Genomic DNA, 8,352 nt, shown 5'->3' on the forward strand with positions numbered 1-8,352 from the left:
CGTAGCGGTCGAGGCAAATATTTGTTGTAAACTAATTTAACTTTGAGGATCATGTTGTGTGGAATTTTTCAGGTCGACAGGCCGAGGACCCATTCCAACAACACCGATACTGTCCCCACTTAACCACTTGCACAATCCTCAGGTGTGGGGTTTTATCACAAAAGGCCTCGATGTTAGTTAAAGTAGGGTAATTCTATTTAAAGTACTCTTGACATTCAAACCACACCTTTTGGGTACGTGCTTTGAATTATGTTGTACTTTCCTTCCCCCTTATCCTCTTCATTTCTCCTTGCACAATTTCTAATTCCTCATTTGGGAGTTTGTTTAAACATTTTTATTTTCCAAGACACCCACAACGACTGCAGATACTCACGAGTAATGTAACCTAAAAGTAAAGATGAAACATGCATTGCAGAAATAGAGTTCGAAATTCGAATTGAATCTCACAAATATGCACAACACAAATGTAATGACATTCCCAAAATGTTGAAAACCAATTGTCCCACATTGGACAGAGGGAAGGAGAAAGATTACTTTAAATATAATTACCTCACTTTAACTAATACCGAAGCCTTTTGTGATAAAACCCCACACCTGAGGGTTGTGCAAGTGGTTAAGTGGGAACAATATCGGTGTTGTTGGAATGGGTCCTTAGCCTGTCGACCTGAAAAATTCCACACAACATGATCCTCAAAGTTAAATTAGTTTACAACAAATATTTGCCTCGACCGCTACGAAACAAATGAGGAAACCTAGTGAGTAGTAGGAAATTTACAAGACTAATGGCACAAACCCTTTACATTAGAAAATCTTGCCGTACTGGCTTGTGAGGGAGTCCTTCAAATTCGAATAAGGACCACAGAGTGAGTACTGCCTAAGGTTTGCAACTTCATACCATGAGTTCAGAACCGAAAGGTGCTTGTCCGTGCCAGAAAATGCCAATTGGATTTCTAGGCTGCAGTCCACAGAGCCACCATGGTTTATGCAGCTCGAGGTCTTGATCGCGCAGTGCTGATTGTTGAGGCAAACAAAGCTGGAGCTCCCTGAACATTTGGAGCACCCATCCTTTTTCCAGTACAAGTTCTGCAGCCTTGCCCTTATTGAACTCAAGCACCTGTGTAAACAAAACCTCACTCACTATATATAACATTAAGCTGAAAATCACAATGGCACGGAAATAATTCCAATTCAAAGTCCGATTTCGGTTCCAAAGTATTTACTTACAAGGGTAAAGCTGGTGACAGTGTAGGTAGCATTGACAACAAAAGTAGGAAGGGACCTTGCGGCATATTTACGCCCGGCAAACGCAACCATAAACCCATAAGTATCCTGATAATTCAATACCAAGAACACCGAATTAATGGCTTGTATTCGAAACTAGCAAAAACTCAATAGCTCCAATAATTTTTTTTTTTAAATTGCAATTATTCTAGTAAAGTTTGTAACTTTATTCAAAGTTTGATACTTGGAGGAGGTTCAAAATGTTCGTTTTCAAATATTGTAAAAAATGAAAAAAAAAATTGCAATTGATATACAAGCACATCAAGACCCTAATTCAAGCTAAAAATTGCAAGAAAAAGGAGGGATATTAGAGAGAGAACGAACCGGATTGAAGGAGGAGGAGTTGACGGAGAGGAGGGAGATCTCGTCAACTTTGGGTCGGAAAACGGAGATCTGGGCATTGGAGGAGAGAAAGAGTCTGGAGTCGCAGGGAGACAGCTGAACGGTGCCGTTTCGTTGGAAAGATTCCTTGGAGGCGAAGGCAATTCCGAAGGTGAACCCGTCGGACCTCTCCACCGTCGTGTCCGCGCACGGCGAGTACACGTTGTTGTTGTTGCTACCGTCGATTAAATCACCGCCGTCGTCATTGTCATGATTGTGATCACCAAGGTCGTCGTCCATGGGGGAAACACTGCCATGATTGATCCGACGTTTGGGGATTTTTGGAGGACAGAGAAAATAGGTTTTTTTGTTAAGCTGGAGAGGGGCCTTAAACAAGACTCGAAATCTATACGTATATGATTTTTTTTCGGGGTCGGAAAGATCCATATAGGCATTTCAACTTTCATCTGATCACCATTATATGATTTACAAGCGTTATGAATTAAACTCATAATAATTTTTAAAAAGGGGACTTTAAAAAAAATAAAAAATAAATAAGGGACTAACTTATGACTTCGCTATGACATTCCACCATTCTGGAGCCAGGAAGAATCACAGAGACATTTCAAATGTCACCATCATGTGATACACCAGCCCCATAAGTCGAATATATGACTTGCTATTTACATGATTAGAAAGATTAAAACATATCAACATGTAAAAAGCTTGTAACTCAAGTAATGAAGAACATCGTTGAAAAAAAAATAGTGATGAACATTTATCTCTACTCTCTATTCTTTCACTTGCATTCCTGCTAGCACTACAAAAAGCTCTGATCTTAATGCCCCTACTACTGTTGTGCAGCTTTCCTCGAGTTTGTAGAGTCGGGTTTCCCGTTCATCCACAACAGAGGAGCCACTCCCACTAGGCAGGCGGCCTCGGGTCATAACACACTCTACGAACAACAAATACAATTTGAAGTTGACTTATTTGCTCAATCAATTGTCAGAATGTGTATCAGATGCCATAAGGGCCCAATATATTAATAGCATCTTTGTCCAAAGCTTCGAATGAGACTTCGAGGTCATAAGTTTGATTCTTTATTCACATCGCTTGTACCCAAAAATATAACCGACAATATTCAACTAATGTTATAAGAGGTTGCCATTTACACTGCAAAATAGTCTTATAAAAGTATATTACCTTTTTATTTTTCTAGTGAATAATATGGATTATTATATCATTTGTGTGTTGATTAATCAATGAGTTGGCATGGACAGAAGACAAATATAAACTAGAAAACCTAAACACAAGCAATTGTCACCCATAAAGTGATTAAGAGTATTTATCATATATTTGATTTCGATTTAAATTTTCTTTCCAAATTCAGTAAATCAAAATAAAGAAGGTTAACTAAATTTGTTTATGAGGCCAGCTTTAAGGACATGTTTGGATGGGGAACGTATTTTCTCATAAAAATCTACTTGTTCCATGCTTCTTCGGCTTGTAGGTAAATGAAATTACAAATTTTATAAAGTCGGGAAAACTTTCAGAAACTATGTTGGGTATGGAGATGCTCTAATCAAACACTGTTTTCACCAATCTTCATGACACGTCTATTTATATTAAATTTGTGATTTTAATAACAATAACAAAGTCTTATTCTATTAAGGGAGATCCGTTATATAAATTTTAGAACGTTAATGTGCTCGATTTTTACACCAAGTCTTTCGTTAGCTCCACTTCATGTATTTCTTAAAGTATCTTTTCAAGTCTTCCTTAATAATTTTGTAATTCTTTTATTTTTCTTTTTGTTACAACATCAACCATCCAATTCATTTCTGATTCACTTCACATTGGGTTGGAACCGTTGGATGAATTAAAATTGCCCAGTTTAGACACCAATCAACAATATTGGATGTAACTTTCTCAAAATTTAAAAATCCAAACTGATTAAGAACCTTATTTCAGTTATGACACATAATGACCAAATTTAGACTGGATTGGATGACTCAATATAGTATGTGTTGATGGAAGAAATGGAGTAGAACTTCAAAAAATTTGTCAACGTTAAATTATGAAGATCGACTAGTCATGAAGAGAACTTTTTCTTTGAATCAGAGTTTTTGACAGTTCACGGTCCTTGCATCTTTGACAAAAATTTTAACAGCCAAAATCTCTAATTTATGGAATAACCTGTAGCATCACCAAAATATAAAAAACTAGACAACCCCAAATAATTATTTCTTTTAATTATTTTTAGAATAAGGCTGTTACCAAAAACAAATGCTAACTTCCAATTCATATCTTACCTATAGAGATTGGAGAGGATATTCTAATATCTGCATGTATCTTGTTTTCTGTGGGCACATAAAAATCAGCTAACCTTATTTTTTATAAAATAGCACTAAACACCAACTAACCTTGCAATGCATGGAACGGCCTTTGCACGCCAAAACAGATGGGGGGAAAAAACAAAAGAGAATTCCATCAGATGAGGACATGATTGGTTTGGATGAGAGAGAGAGAGAATTAATTAATGGAGAATCATTCAATGGCGTAGCCACCCACAAGGCTAAGGTGAGCTGTAGTTCAGGGATGTTTTATGTAAAGATAGTGTTATTCATGCATTCATTTTTACTTCTTACACACTTTTCTTAATTGTCGGTTGTTTGGATCGAATGAATTGAAAATGATCACTGACAAAATATTAATAAGACTGTGTTCAATGTAAAAATGGTTTGTGAATAGATCTATTCTTTTGTAAACTCATGCTTATAGCCTACTGAATTTCAATACATATTATTATTTAATGTATATTTAGTAGAGGAGAGGTAGTAAATAATAGTTTTATGCTAAAAATTATAAATTAGTTCTATCTCCAGTCCCTCTTTATTCTATTCTTTAAAGAAAAAGACCATTTAACCTATGTAATTTAGCCTTTGTGCTTCTTACTCAAGAACATATTAATAAGTTCTTTAAATGCACAATTAAATCTCTATCTCCGCAATTCCTAACTTTCCGTTGAAATGAATGTCACCTTTGGTACGTTCTTAATCTCTTTATTTACTTATTCTTGATTTAATTAGTAGGTTAATTATTTATATGGTCCTTGAATTTATCGGTTAGGGTTATGATTTTGAGAATATTTTATATTATATTGTTGTTCTTTTATATTGATTATTATATATTTTATATAAGCAAAAAAAATAAACATATGATTTTATGGTATTATTTTCAACTAGCCCACCCAAGAAAAAAATCCTGGCTCCGCCCTTGACCGCATTCACTTTTTCTTTTTCATTATGCAATGTTATATGATAATCAAAACTATTCATGCAAAAAATCAACTGTATTGAAAAATGAAAATCGGTTAGTCGTTTTACTAGTGTGATATTCCAAGCACTTAGTTCGATTATTTATTTGATAACAATTAGATAGCTAATCCGATTCTCCACGTCGTAGGATTTTAGCATAAATGATTTTATGAAATGTCGAGAAGTTAGACAATTTTGATCGTCAACCGAGTAGATGATGAATGATGAGAGGCGAGTAAGCTAGCTAGCAATTCCCTATGATTGATTAATTGAATTGCTCAAATAAGAAATAGAGATGCTAAGTTGAAAGAAAGACGTTACTCACAAGAGACAACCAGCTAAACCTGCAAAATTATATCACAAAACGTTGACCTTCAAAACTTGCAGACACATGAAGAAGGGGATCATCTACCGATCCCTTCCACCTAATTCTCTTCATCAAACAATCCGAATCCTTGAAATTTGATCTAACGGTTAAAATTATTATAACTTTTAAAGTGAGCCCCTGTTGTTAACCGTTTGATCAAATTTCAAGAGCCCATATTATTTAATGAGGAGAATTAAGTGGAAGGGATCCGGAGATGATCCCTTTCCGACACATGATCCATAATCTAACGCAAAGAAATTCACATGTAATGCCTCATTCACCCCTCTAAGAAATTTACATGTAATGCCTCATTCACCTCTCTCTCTCTCTCTCTCTCTCTCTCTCTCTCTCTCTCTCTCTCTACTTAGCTCCACCTGCATTTTATCGTTTGGTATGCAGACGGGACGGGACGGAACGGAATGGGACGGGACAGGACGAGACGGAACGGAATGGGACGGGACAGGACGGGACGGAACAGAGAGGGAGCAAAGATGCTCTTGGATGGAAACAATGAGGAAGAAGAAGGAGACGGAGAGGTTATAATTTTGTGTTCCACGGATGTGGAACAAGTCATTCTAAGGGGTGAGGTGGAACAAAAATTCACCCAAAACTCGTTCTGTGGAACAACGCGTTCCACTCGTTTTAGGCGTACCAAACGTGGGACGGAACGTCCTGTCCCACTCCGTTCCGTCCCGTCCCACGTACCAAACTGTACCTTAATTATAACTCCACCAACCCTCTTCCTCCTCTCTCTCATCTAGTAGTTGACTACGCAAAACTTGATTATCTAAACAAAAATGCAAGAGATCAAACTTTTAGATTATCTTTTGTAAATCAAATAATGTGACGGTTGGTAATTGAGTATCCTTTTATTAATTTAAAAAATAATGTATTTATTAATCGTTACATCATGTGGTTTACAAAAAAATAATAAAAAATAAAAAATAAAAAAATAAAAGAGAAAAAACTATAACTTTGTTCTCTAGCATCACCCTTTCCCAAATAACCAATTCTTTTGTCATTGAGGCCATGGCTGACCAAACCAAAACCACTTCTATCATCTGCAACTCCTTCTTCCCTTTTTTTTCTTGCCTTTTTTCAAAAGGAAGAGAGAGAGGGAAAGATCATGAACGCCACAAGCAACTCCGGCGGCTTCCTTGGCTCCAACAACATTGGTGGTTTTGGTTATGCCATTGGTGTATCAGTTGGTATCCTCTTCCTCATAACAACCATCACCCTTGCCTCCTACTTCTGCACCAAAACTCAGCAGCCTGCTGTCCCGCCCAGACTCAGGATCGCTTACAACACCCTTGATCCGCCCGGTTTACAGAACTTTGTTGTGGACATAGGACTCGATGACAACACGATTGAGAGCTACCCGAAAATGCTCTACTCCGAGGCCAAGCTCCAAAAGAAAGACTCCACTTCCTCCTGCTGCTCCATATGTCTTGTGGATTACAAGGGCAATGACACGCTGTGGCTGCTGCCAGATTGTAGACACGCTTATGACACCCTACATGTCCAGTCTGCAGAAAGTCTCCACTCCCAACGCCCTTGTCAACTCCTCTAGCAGAGGTGGTACCATTGGCGAGCAGGCAAGACTGATGGAACCTCCTCGCCTATGAAACAGATTTGATTTTTTGTGGTCTTTTCCATTGCTTGTATATTGAAAAATTCATTAGAATGCATAACATTGGAGTTCTGTGCCAACTGTTGATGGAGCTCTATTTTTTCTCCAATTCTTTTTTATGTAGCTTGAGATCTGGTTGTACAAATTCGGAATAATTTGGGATTTCATTTCGTACAGTATTTAAGGAGCATATGGTTTCCTGTGGCAGGAACAGAAACTGGTCCAAAATTATCTGACATGTCTGGAAGAAATATAAACATGCTCAGAAAATGCTTTGAGAGTTAAATAAACACCCTTAGGAGAAACATCGGTTTTCCCTTAACAATACACCAGATGCTGTATAAATTTAGCTGCATATCTGGTTTGTTCCCACCCCTTTACCACAATAACTCCCTAAATAACTAACTGAATTTATATGTTCAGCATACGAGTGAACGACACACAAATAATTCTCGACATGAGATAGATTCTGCCCCGCTTCATCTAACTATATGAGGACCTTAACAAAAGAAAATTACGCACTGTCCTCCTCATTGTTTATTCTAGATCACCTACCGAAACCGCCTCCACCTCTCAGTCTCCCTCGTTAATTTTAAACAAATTCCTATTCCATTAATTCGTCATGTGCAACCAGATCAATAGTTGGTGCTATGTTGAGCACTTGTCAACCCTCCTCCACCTCTCAGTCTCTCTCTTCTTTCCTTTTCCAAACACATGTTTTGCATTCTAATTTTGGCACATTGATAGCAACGTAGCATTTTCGTGTCAATGTTTTTGCCCGGTCGTCAACCAGAAACATTGCTTCCCAATACAATAATGTGGCATTCATTCATGTTTTCACTGGCTGCAGTGCTACCTAGTGACTAAGACAAACTCGAATTGAATGCCGAGTGAACATCGTGTTCGTGGCAGGAATTTCCGCTGGGGATGTTTCTTGGCCGACGAGCACACAGCTCCCCTGGAGGTTGGCGCCGGTTGAGGGCTGCTGTCGGGCTTCTGCTTCGTTTCTGGGCGTTGTCGGGCAAGTCTCGTCGGGCAAGACTCTTCAGGCAAGGCTCTTCGGGCAAGGCTTAAAGAGAAGGACAGCGTTAACTTTGAGAGGTGCCTTTGTGGGGCCTTAGGTATAGGCCTTGAGGCTCACAATCAAGGTTAACATTCAGGTGCTCAGGCGTGCCACTGCCATCTTTAGCATGGCAGATGTAAAATGGTTGTCGTTCTTTCATTGTATATATATATATATATATATGTATCCAAGAAACCGTGTTAGTTACAACAGGTGCCTTTGTGGGGCCTTAAATGTAGGCCTTGAGGCTTCCCATCAATAACTAAACCAGTGCTCGAACACATCATATTTATTCTTGTGATTGTAGGAGTCTTCTAACTATTATATTTCTGATTACCCGAATCCAAGGAATAGAACGAACCCAACTGGGTGC

At 38.1% G+C, this 8,352-nt stretch overlaps 2 pseudogenes; one reads left to right on the forward strand and one right to left on the reverse strand.

Moving 5' to 3' along the window:
• Positions 1–409: 409 nt before the first annotated feature.
• LOC126593150 (uncharacterized) lies at positions 410–2,005 on the reverse strand (annotated as a pseudogene).
• A 4,307-nt stretch (positions 2,006–6,312) lies between these two features.
• Positions 6,313–7,219, forward strand: LOC126593153 (RING-H2 finger protein ATL70-like; annotated as a pseudogene).
• Positions 7,220–8,352: the final 1,133 nt, after the last annotated feature.

This window comes from Malus sylvestris, chromosome 12 (assembly GCF_916048215.2).
Source record: "Malus sylvestris chromosome 12, drMalSylv7.2, whole genome shotgun sequence".
In the NCBI taxonomy this organism is placed as follows: domain Eukaryota; kingdom Viridiplantae; phylum Streptophyta; class Magnoliopsida; order Rosales; family Rosaceae; genus Malus; species Malus sylvestris.